A 12,789-nucleotide genomic window follows, 5' to 3' on the forward strand; every position below is an offset into this window, starting at 1 on the left:
GCGCTGCCTGGGTTGGAGACAGGAGGGAGGGCGAGCACTGAAATCAGCACAGGGACAGGGGAAGCGCTCAAAGAAAGATCCCTGAAGGCGGAGAGCTGCCTCAGGGAGCTGAAACCTTCAAAAAGTATCAAATAAAGATTTTTAAATCCAGAAAGAAATGGCCAAGCAGTCACCTGAGCATAGACTTCATTAAAATTCTGTGCATAGATTTTTATTTTTTTTTTATTTAATAACGGAAACCTCTTCCCGTCCTTGGATGAGGTTTCCTGAAAAATACAAAGGTAGCCTGGCCGATTCACCCACCCGCCAACCGTAATGCTGGACGGGCAGCGAGAAATCCCAGCTAATTGCTCCCCTAATGGCCTTAATCGCCCTCTTAACTATCAGCAGGTGCGCTGCCGACTCTCGCGCTGACCCACGAGTGCACGATGACTTCGGGATGCTCGCCCGCCTCATCACGCGCTATTTCACGCTCGAGCGCATTGGGCACGCGCCCACACACCGGGCGTAAAACGCACTGACATTCTGCGTCAGCGTCTCTGCCGCTTGCGGGACAAGGCTGTCCAAAATAGAAAGGTGCAAAGCTGAGTCAGCCGGATCAGGCCCTTAGCTCAGCGGAGGAGATGATGCAGCACATCATGGGTGTGGCTGTGCCAGAGCTCGGTGCGTCCAGTCTCGCTGAGGGCATTCACAATGACAGCATGTAACTGCTTTCTCAACTCGCACCTTACCCTCATCCTCTTATCCGGCATGACGTGCAAGCTGCAAATTGTGTGACAACCATGGACCTCTTGTTTTACACCCCGCTTCCTCACCCCAACCCTCCTCTTCTTCCACTCTGCTTTCAGGTGCCCAATGGCTACTGCCTGCCCAGCCACACCAGCCCCAAGAGGTGGAGAGAGATCAACAGCAGAGCACGGATGAAGAAGCACCATCACCTGACCTGAAACTCGCAGCCACAGCTCAGGTACTGACACTACGTGAAAAGTCTAGGATGGAGTCGGAATCTGCAATGGTGAATCACTGGGCATGGGTGGGCTGCAATCAGGCCGGAGGGTGGGGGGAGGGGGGGTTGCAGGGGAGATGAATAGCTCATGTGCTAGTTCATTGGAGGGTAAGGTAAGGGCACAGACAAGTTCAGCTACAGGAGACTCCAAAGAGGACCTTTGATGGGATGGCGTAAAGGAGAACACTGATGAGGGTACACACGCAGACCTGTCACAGTCGAGGAGCATGGAGGAGCCTGGCTCCAACGAGGCAGGGGGCATCGCACAGAGCTTGAGGGCCCATCCTTTCCAGGGGGGGGAAGGTGTGGACATGCCAGTGCCAGCAGACCCGATAGTGATGCAGCATCTGGTGACCCATTGCAGCATCACGAAGTTGGGTGGCTTCCCTCTGACCCCTTTATTCCTATTCTCTGTTTTCTGCCCATTAACCAATTCTCAATCTGTGCCGGTATACTCGGAAGGTGCCTTAGTGAGTTGCTGCAGTGCATCTTATGACACACAATGCTGCCACTCTGTGTCATTGGTGGAGGAGTGAATGTTTGAGGTGGAAATGCATGTGAATAGTTCATTTCTATTTCTATAATTGGGTCTGTTTTTGGATGAAGATGTCTGCACCATATTGTGCCTTCGGGACTTCCGAAGGGTTGACACCAACGATGCTAGGGAGCCCAGTTTTTACAATCCTGCTTTACAGAAAAATGACACCTCCAACTGTGAATGCAACTTAAAAATAGAATTGTTCTTAGCAGTAGTACTCGATATCATCTATAAGATATATCGGAAAAGCAAATCAGAGAACACTTGCCTGCATTATTTCCACTTCTAAATTTATACTACTGTTTCTCGTTTAACCCAGCAACAAATTATTGAGTTAAATCTATTAATTCTAGGAATCTTTCAAATCGAAGTGGTGGTGGGACATCCTGATAATGGTAGGAGCAGGATGGGTTGAGTGATATTTCAAATTAACCGCAAGCTGAGGTTATGGCAATGTTTAGCTATAATATCAGTGTTCCCCAGTGATAGGTCATTTCAGCTCTGGGTAAGGGAAAGTAGCCAGAAAACCTAAGGAATCCCATATACTCCCCTCATTGTCTAATACTTAACGACCAGTCGTTTCCAACAGAGTTAAAAGCAAAATACTGCGGATGCTGAAAATGTGAACTAAAAACAGAAAATGCTGGAAAAAACTCAGCAGGTCTGACAGCATCCATGGAGAGAGAAACAGAGTTAATGTTTTGAGTCCGTATGACCCTTCTTCAGAGCTAAAGAGAGGTAGAAATGTGATGAAATTTACACTGTTTAAGGGGGTGGAGCAGATGAAGCTGGATAGAAGGCAAGCGATAGGTGGGGGCTAAGGAGAGATTGACGAAGATGTCATGGACAAAAGGACAAAGGGTGTGTTGATGGTAGTAGTAAGGGCTAAACGAGGTGCTGCTAGTGGCATAAAGATAAGAGAGCAGGATGTGATAATAGCAGAACAAAAGTAAGCACTCTGTGAAAGAACAACATTAAACAAGTAACAGGTGGCCCTTTTGGAGGTGGGGTGGGGGGAGGGGGCAGTGGCTGGGGGAAAAGGATGGGTAAAGAGGTAAAAAAAAGAGGGGATAAAAAGGGGATAAAATGAATAAAAATGAAAATAAGTGGATAAAAAATAAAAATAAATTTTAAAAAGGGGGATTAAAAAGGGGGTGAAGATAGAGGAGAGAGTTCATGGTCTGAAGTTGTTGAACTCAATGTTAGGTCTGGAAGGCTGTAAAGTGCCGAATCAGAAGATGAGGTGCTGTTCCTCCAGTTTGTGTTGAGCTTCACTGGAACATTGCAGCAGGCCAAGGACAGACATGTGGGCATGAGTGCAGGGTGGTGTGTTGAAATGGCAAGCGACAGGTAGGATTGGGTCATGCTTGCGGACAGACCGAAGGCGTTCTTGGTCTCCCCAGTGTAGAGGAGACAGCATTGGGAGTGACGAATACAGTAGACCAATTTGAAGGAGGTGCAAGTGAAGCGCCACTTCACCTGAAAGGAGTGTTTGGGGCCTTGAACAGTAAGGAGGGAGGAGGTAAAGAGGCAGGTATTGCACCTTCTGCGATTGTATGGGAAAGTGCCGTGGGAAGGGGATGAGGTGTTGGGAGTGATGGAGGAGTGGGCCAGGGTATCCGGGAGAGAATGGTCCCTACAGAATGCTGATGGGGGAGTGAGGGGAAGATGTGTTTGCTGGCGGCCATATGCTAGAGTTGGCGGAAATGGCAGAGGATGATCCTTTGAATGCGAAGGCTGGTGGGGTGAAAAGTGAGGACAAGGGAGATCCTACCATGGTCCTGGGAGGAAGGGGAAGGTGTGAGGGCAGAGGCGCGGGAAATGGGTCGGACACGGTTAAGGGACCGGTCAACCACAGTGTGTGGGAAACCTCGATTAAGGAAGAAGGAAGACAAGTCAGAAGTGTGGTTTTGGAAAGTGGCATCATTGGAACAGATGCGACGGAGGCAAAGGAGCTGAGAGAATGGGATGGAGTCCTTACAGGAAGCAGGGTGTGAGGAGCTGTAGTCAAGGTAACTGTGGGAGTCAGTGGGCTTGTAGTGAATCTTTGTGGACAGTCTATTACCAGAAATGGAGACAGAGAGGCCAAGGGGCTTTTGGGATCTATTATAGAATAGAGGTAGGATACAGTGACCTGGATTAATGCAAAGATCCACATTAAATAAAAAGTTTGAGGACATTGCAGACCAATAAAAATTGTTGCATTTATCATATTAAAAATAATTCATTTATTGATACTTACAGGAGTATCAGAGATGGAATGTAAAATAGACATTGCCAATGCATGGCATTGTGTGTTAAAATGGAGATCTCTCCAAAATTTTTACTCTTTATGCAAAGCTCTATAGACCATCAATTTCCCTGGAATCATATAAAGGGGCTCTCCTTCATTTTTTTTAACATAAGAAGAGAGAACAATGATATTAAGTTGATATTGTGGGCAATATTGCGTCAAGGTCACGCACAAATGTTTGACTTCATTGTCTGTTCTTGACTGATGATACTTCTCTGAAACACCTTGGAATTTTTAAACTGCATCAAAGGTGCTGTATAAATGCAAGTTGTTGTTGTTGTTGCAGTGGGGCATTACTGGGAATTTGCCTGACTCCATTCCCCTTCGTAGATTGAGAAATGGGAGAAAATAAACGTCCTGTTAAATACTATTGGCTTTTACTCTGCTATATCCACAGCTTATCGATAATTCGATAGCTATCAGTCAAATATAATAAAAGTCTGAAATGAAGATTAGGGGTTAATAGAGCCTAGGCCTCGATTGCCATAACTGAACTTCAGATCAGGTAAACTATTATCTCCTGGGATTCCTGACATAAAGAATGGTTTCCCCAACTGCAAGCAAAAACTGATCGCCAAATGTGACAAAAAAACATCAAAGATTCATAATAAGTGAACGAGAATAACACTCCAAGCATAAACATTGTACCCATCAAATGTTTCAAGGGTAAATGCTACATTGCTGTTTGACAACACACGACAACATGGGCGAAGTTATCAGGCTGAATTTTATCGGCCCACACAGGCAGGAACAGAGGTGGGAGGGCCCGTAAAACATCAGGAAGTTGTGTCGGGATGCCCGCCCCAATGCAGTCCCACCATCAGGGACGTTCCCAGTGACAGGCTGTGAGGCGGACCAGCTTCCCCCTCCAAGGTAGCTGGCAGCCAATTTGCATAACCAAAGCCCCTTAGAGGGCCATTTACGGGCCCAGCAGCATTTTGCTGATTGTGGGGGCAGCCCTCCTCCCCACCCCATCACATGGGAGGCCACCAGATTCATGGAGGCGGCCTCCCTGCGGCAGCCTGTGGGGTCGCATTTGGATCCGGTGGCTCCAGGGCTCAAAGTAGGAGCTGCGGGAGCTATCGGCAGCCCCGGTGAGTCTCTGGAAGGGCATCCCCTCCAAATGGCAGGGCCCTTCGCACTCGCCCATCTTGAATTTTAATTTTAACTTGCTAGTCTGAGAATACCTCCATTATGTGGCACCGGCGGTCTCCCACCTACCTCAAAGTTCCAGGTTTCTATTACCTTTTGTGCATAGAATTGCTTCCTGACATCACGCTTGAATTTCCTCACCTTAGTGTTAAGGTTATTGCATCACAGTCATCTTAAAAATCATTCACCGAGAATTGTACATGTTGCAAAATAGACTGGCTAGAGCCCTAATGTCCCTGATATATGAGCAGATGTGGTAAAAGTAGCATAAAGGGCTAACAGATGGGATAAAAGCAAAATACAGCGGATGCTGGAAATCTGAAACAAAAACAAAAATTGCTGGGAAAACTCAGCAGGTCTGACAGCATCTGTGGAGAGGAAGACAGAGTTAACGTTTCGAGTCTGTATGACTCTTCATCTTCTGACAATGTATCACTGACATCAGTCAGTCATGTGTTAAGACGCTCGAGAAAGAGGTTGGGATCCAATGCTCAGCTGCAACATGCCTACTCTGTAGCCTGTTTGGATGTAGTACTAATAAAGGAGTGTTAAGCAGATACCAGATTATGACTATAGTCTGTCCAGTAACCAAGAACTACACCTAGAGTCCACAAAGGGACCATCTCAGGATAGTAAACAACATGGAAGTCAATCATTTTGGGCCTAAGTAAAAACAAACTTCTGAACAGAAGCGCAAATATTAAAATTTGAGGAGGTAGAATATTTCTTCTTAAATGTAGCTGTTCTTCCAGAGTGGAAGTATTTGTTTCTTTTTGTTAGGAAGCTGCTGCAGTCTAACTGCTCCCCACCAGGTCCTCATTACTGGTAGGACACATCCATCAAGCTTAAAGTCCTTTCTCTACAGCTATAGGGAAGTGCTTTGGAAGGAGTGAATCAAGTGGCTACAATCTGTTCAAACATTCCAGATGCAGAAAACAGCTTCTCTAGCAAGAGTTACAGGAATACCATCTAGTGTGATTACTCTTTAGGTAAACTTTCTTTAAAAACTTGTGTTTTTCATTAGTTGTACTCCAGAAATTAAGGTATAATAGTGTAGAGCAATGGAATGCTTTTTAGCGTTGGTGCCGGGCTTGAGCGCTTCAGAGAGCTAAGCGGAGGAAGGGAAAGAGGTGTTTGGTTGCTTTTGCCTAAACTTTTTCAACCTCCATGAATTGATTCTTGCTCTGCCACAGGAGAAGAAGTTGGTTAATTGGTGAGTATCTGGTAAGTGATTAAGGTTTATTCCATTCTAAAGGCTCAAAATAATATATTTTGTGTGAGAGGTGAGCAGGAGAGGGTAAAAGGTGCGGATTGAGAGGCCTACCTGCAGTGAGACCAGTGACAGAATGATGTCACGAACCACAACATGACGTAAATGCAGGGGAAGCAGCTGATTGGTGAGTAGGATTGGTGAGTATTTCTAGTCTTTAAGGTAAAAGTAAGGTCTTTAGTTTGTGTTTAGGTCGCTAGTCTTTTTTCTCTGTCTTTTTCTTAAACGTAGCTTGTTAGGTATAAGATTGATACTGGTGTAAAAAAATAATTACAATAAAGTGTAAAGAGCAGGGGCTCTTCAAATGTAAAGAGCAGGGACACTAGAGTAATTAATTAATAAATTAAATTAAATACGATAATGATGGCAGGATGGGTGATGTGTTGCTGCTGCAGCATGTGGGCGCTGCTGGACACCAAGGTGATCCAGAGTGAACACATCTGTAGGAAGTGTTTGCAGCTCGAGGAACTTCGGATCTGAGTTGAGGAGCTGGAGTCTGAGCTACAGACACTGCGTCAAATCAGGGAGGGGAAAGTTACCTGGACACTTTGCTCCAGGAGGTGGTCACTCCCCCCCAGATTAGGTCATTCAAATTTGGTTTGTGATCAGGGACAGGAAGGTGTGACTGCAGGTGAGGCAGCTATCGGGACCCAGGGGATAGAGTTCGAGGAGCCTCGGCCACTGCAATTGTCCAACACTTACGAGGTTCTTGCAAGCTGTGAGGATGACAGCGGGGACAGCAGGGAGAATGAGCAAACTTTTTTTAATTCATTTACGGGATGTGGGCATTGCTGGCTGGGCCAGCATTTATTGCTCATCCCTAATTGCCCCTTGAGAAGGTGGTGGTGAGCTGCCTTCTTGAACCACTGCAGTCCATGTGGTGTAGGTACACCCACAGAGCTGTTAGGAAGGGATTTCCAGGATTTTGACCCAGCGACAGTGAAGGAACGGTAATATATTTCCAAGTCAGGATAGTGAGTGACTTGGAGGGGAACTTCTAGGTAGTGGTGTTCCCATCCATCTGCTGCCCTTGTCCTTCTAGGTGGTAGTGGTCGTGGGTTTGGAAGGTGATGTCCAAGCAGCCTTGGTGAGTTTCTGCAGTGCATCTTGTAGATGGTACACACTGCTGCTACTGTGCATCGGTGATGGAGGGAGTGAATGTCTGTGGATGTGGTGCCAATCAAGTGGACTGCTTTGTCCTGGACGGTGTCAAGCTTCTTGACTGTTGTGGGAGCTGCACTCATCCAGGCAAGTGGGGAGTATTCGATCACACTCCTGACTTGTGCCTTGTAGACTCCCCAGGGTTTGGGGAGTCAGGTGGTGGGTTACTCATTGCATGATTCCTAGCCTCTGACCTGCTCTTGTAGCCACAGTATTTATATGGCTAGTCCAGTTTAGTTTCTGGTCAATGGTCACCCCCAGGATATTGATAGTGGGGGATTAAGTGTTGATAATGCCATTGAACATCAAGGGGCGATGGTTGAATTCTCTCTTGTTGGAGATGGTCATTGCCTGGCACTTGTGTGGTGTGAATGTTACTTGCCACTTTTCAGCCCAAGCCTGAATATTGTCCAGGTCTTGCTGCATTTGGATATGGACTGCTTCAGTATCTGAGGAGCTGCGAATGGATCTGAACATTGTGCAATCATCAGGGAACATCCCCACTTCTGACCTTATGATGGAAGGAAGGTCATTGATGAAGCAGCTGAAGATGGTTGGGCCAAGGACACTACCCTGAGGAACTCCTGCAGTGGTGTCCTGGAGCTGAGATGACTGACCTCCAACAACCACAACCATCGTCCTTTGTGCTAGTATGACTCCAACCAGTGGGAAGTCTTCCCCCTGATTCCCATTGACTCCAGTTTTGCTTGGGCTCCTTGATGCCACCCTTGGTCAAATGCGGCCTTGATGTCAAAGGCAGTCACTCTCACCTCAATTTGGGAGTTCAGCTCTTTTGTCCATGTTTGAGCCAAGGCTGTAATGAGGTCAGGAGCTGAGTGGCCCTGGCAGAACCCAAACTGGGTGTCAGTGAGCAGGTTACTGCATCCAAGAGAATTTGCTTTTGTACTTCAGGCCTTTCTTCTCACTTGTACCTTTCTTTATCAGCCCTGGACAATTGGAACTGTAAGCACATAAAAAAATCCAACAAAATCCAACAATCAATGGATTTCTGCATTAATTAATAGAGTTAATTAAAGTTAACTCCAACTTTAATTGGTGTTAAATTGTGACGTTAGTGTCTGGAAGTCATTTACAAACTAGCACAAAGTAATTTTCCTGAAGGGGAAGAGACAAATGTATAGGAAGCGGGAAAACTGGGGGAGGAAAGAGAAACAGTGAGTTTGTGCATTTAGTTAAAATGGATGATAGCGAGTCGGCAGCCTCCTTCATGTCTCTTAATTCTTATTTCCATTGACTTCAAAGGATTTCCATGGACTTTAATTACACCAACGAGAGTAAAGGGTTTGTGCTTTCTCAAAAAAGAGATAGGATTGACAGTACGAAGATAAGTTAAAATGAATCATCTAATTGAAGTTTCAGTTCAACTTAAAACACACCTGCACTCAGCAAATGCTAAAAAAAGCAGAGATTGGGAAATGGCTGGAATCAAACAGGCTGATTGGACAATTTAACTTTCAATTAAACTTGAGCAAAAGCAGCCTCAAGGTGAGTCAAAGGTGAACTGGGAATAAAAATGTCTCCAGAAGTTGAAACATTAGGACATACAACTACAATACTTAAGAGCAACAGTAAGCTCGTTTGATTGGCTCAGCATTTACTGAAAAACTACCCTATCTATAAAAAGAATATGCTTAGATAATTTACACTCAAAAATACCCCCTCACTGCTTTAAATAAATGAAAGTTAGAATTTTCATGTTATTAGTGTTATAAGCAGCACAGCAATATTCTTTTTTTAGTACCTTGATCATTCAATTTCCTCACATTAATATTCAAAATTGGTTTAAATTAATGAACTAGTGTGGAAAATTAGATAGGGAACAAGTAACATGAAAATGTTTCTCTTGAAAGGATGCTATGATGTAACATTTCTTACTGCGTGATGCAGATTGGAGGGGGGGGGTGGGGGTGGGTAGGGAGGAGCAGGAGTGTTGTCCAACATACAGTGTATTCTGGCTGGGTAATAACCATATCATTGTCCATGGTCTAAAACTGTGCTTCGTAACATTACGCAGCAAAATTTTGCATGTTGGGTTAAACTGTGAAATTTATATACCACAGGCTAGACATGGTGATATGACTTTGACAGGAATTAACTGAAGACAAAAGAGGTGATGCTATCACTGCCTTTTGGTAAAAATTGCTGCATTTTGAACTAGCTTTAATGCTGCCTGCATTGAGAAAATGCCTAATAGAGGATTAACAGAGCTCTTGAAATGCAGAATAACTGGTAGGAAAGAAAATAGAGTCTAGTAATATTAGCCTGGATAAAAACCGGATGATAAAACAAATTGCAGGCTTGCAGGTTAGTGATTATAGGCTTGGAGTAAGCAAGTGCTGAGAGGATATTGAGAAGATAAAGCCACTAAGCCCAGAGATCAGATATATCTGAAATCAAGCAAGCATAGCCTAACAAAAATAGCTGCACATAAAATTAAATTGAAAAAAAAATGAAGCCTTGTTGAAATATTAAAAACTGATCCATATTTCCAGATCATTATTGATGATCCAACGTGTGAAGTTGGTGCTCGTTTTTATTTCATGTGCAGAATTATCACATTAAGCACCAATTATCAGTCATTATTGCTTTTCGTGTGCCGTTCCTTACAAGTGTTATCAGCCATCCAGACGTCAACAGGACTAAAATCAAATACGTCAAAGGAGAAAACATTAAAAGGAAACTTTTACCACATAATTCACTGAACTGTTACATTTATCATCAGAATTGTATCCAAAGTGGCGACATATATACATTAATTAATGCCAGTCATCTGGATACATTAGTAAACGAAATGATAAAAATCTTTGGAAGCGAGTCAGTCAATTTCTGATCTGTACAATCAGCTTTCAACACTTTCAGGCAGTGCATTCCAGATCATTACATGTCGCTGCATAAAAAACTCCCCCTCACCTCCTCTCTGGTTCTTTTGCCAATTACCTTGTATCCATGTCCCCTGGTTACCACTGAAAAGAGTTTTCAGAGTTTCTCCTTATTTTTACAGAAGTGCAGAATTGTTACAGTGTAGAAGGAGGCCATTTGGCCCACCATGTCTGCACCAGCTCTCTGAGCATTTTAAACTTAGTGCCAATCTCCTGCCTTTTCCCTGTAATCCTGCACATTTATTTAAATAATCATCCAATACCCTCTTGAATGCCTCAATTGAACCTGCCTTCACCACACTTCCAGGCAGTGCATTCCAAACACTAACTACTCACTGTGTGAAAAAAATTTTCTCACCTCACATTTGCTTCTTTTGCAAAACACTTTAAAACTGTGCCCTCTGGTTCTCGATCTGTTTACAAGCAGTAACAGTTTCTCCCTATCGACTCTGTCCAGACCCCTCATGACTTTGAAAACTTCTATCAAGCCTCCTCTCAGCCTTGGAAAACAGTTCCAAACTTCTCCAATCTTTCCTCATAACTGAAGTGTCTCATCCCTGGAAACATTCTGGTAAATCTCTTCTGCACTCTCTCCAATGCGTTCACATACTTCCTGTATCGTGGCGCCCAGAACTGCACACAATACTCTAGCTGAGGTCTAACCAGTGTCTTATATAAGTTCATCATAACCTCCCTGCTCTTGTACTCTATGCCCCTATTAATGAAGCCTAGAATACTGTATGCATTAGTAATAGCTCTCTCTACTGTCCTGCCACCTTTAATGGCTTATGTACATATACACCAAGGTCCCTCTGCTCCTGCACACCCTTTAGAATAGTACCCTTTATTTTATACTGTCTCTCCATGTTCTTTGTACCAAGGTGTATCACCTCACACTTCTCCACAATGAACTTCATCTGCTACCTATCTGCCCACTCCACCAATGTGTCAATGTCCTTTTGAAGTTCTTCACTGTCCTCCACACAGTTTACAATTCTCCCAAGTTTTGTGTGATCTGCAAACTTTGAAATCGTCCCCTGCACACCAAGATCTAGATCATTTATATATATTAGGAAGAGACAGGGTCCCAATACCAACCCCGGGGAACTCCACTACAAACATTCTTACAGCCCGAAAAATACCCATTAATCAATACTCTCTGTTTCCCATCCCTCAGCCAATTTTGTATCCACATTGCTAATGCCCCTTTTATTCCATGACCTATAACTTTCCTCACACTGTAGAAAACGCCTTTTGCAAGTCCATATATACCACATCAATGGCCTTGCACTCATCAGCCATCTCTGTTACCTCTTCAAAAAACTCCAGCAAGTTAGTTAGACATGATTTTCCTTTAAAAAATCCACGCGGACTCTTCTGAATCAATCCACATTTTTCCATGTGACTATTAAATCGATCCTAAATAATTATTTCTAGAAGATTCCCCACCATCGAAGTTAAACTGACAGGTCTGTTATTTCAGGGCAGATCTTTACAACCTTTTTTGAACAAGGGTGTAATGTTTGCAATTCTCCAGTCCTCTGGCACCTCCCCCGAATTCAGGAAACATTGAAACGTTCCCAGTGCCTCTGCAATCTCCACTCTCACTTCCTTCAATAGTTTTGGATACACCTCATTCGGTACCAGTGCCTTATCAGTTTTAAGTACCAACAGCTTATCCAATACCTCCTCCATATCAATTTTAAGCCCTTCTAGTGAATGAGTTTCCTCCTTTCAAACCATTGCCTGGGGAGCATCTGCCTTGTAGGTAAAGACAGATGCAAAGTATTCATTTAACACCTCAACCATGCCCCTTACCTCTGTGTGTAAATCCCCTTTTTGGTCCCTAATCAGCCCTACTCTGCTTTTTACCACTCTTTTACTATTGATGTGCTTATAGAATACTTTGCGATTTCCTTTTCTGTTAGCTGCCAGTCTTTTCTCATAATCCCTCTTTGCTTCCTGTATTTGCTGAACCTTCTGTATTCAGCTTAATTCTCAATGTGCTACCTGACACCAGTCGTAAGGACACCTTTTCTTCTTTAACTTAATTTCTATCTCCTTTGTCATCCAGGGAACTCTGGATTTGCTTGTCCTACCCTTCCATTTTGAGGGAACATACCTTGACTCTGCCCAAACCATCTTCTCTTTGAAGGTAGCCCTTTGTTCAGCTACTGTTTTTCCCACCAACCTTTGGCTCCAGTCTATCCGGCCAGTTCTGTTCTTGCTCCATTGAAATACGCTGTCTATGCAGTTGATTATTCTTACTCTGGATTGACCAATGTCATTTTCCACCGTCATCCTAAACCTTATGATACAATGATCAATATCCCCTAAATGTTCCCCCACTGACACTTGATCTACTAGGCCCACCTCATTCCCAAGAACCAGGTCTAGCAGTGCCTCCTTTCTTGTTGGACTGGACAGAGACTGCTGTAGGAAATTCTCCTGAACACAATCTAGGAACAC

This window comes from Carcharodon carcharias, chromosome 15 (genome assembly GCF_017639515.1).
Source record: "Carcharodon carcharias isolate sCarCar2 chromosome 15, sCarCar2.pri, whole genome shotgun sequence".
Taxonomy (NCBI): Eukaryota; Metazoa; Chordata; class Chondrichthyes; order Lamniformes; family Lamnidae; genus Carcharodon; species Carcharodon carcharias.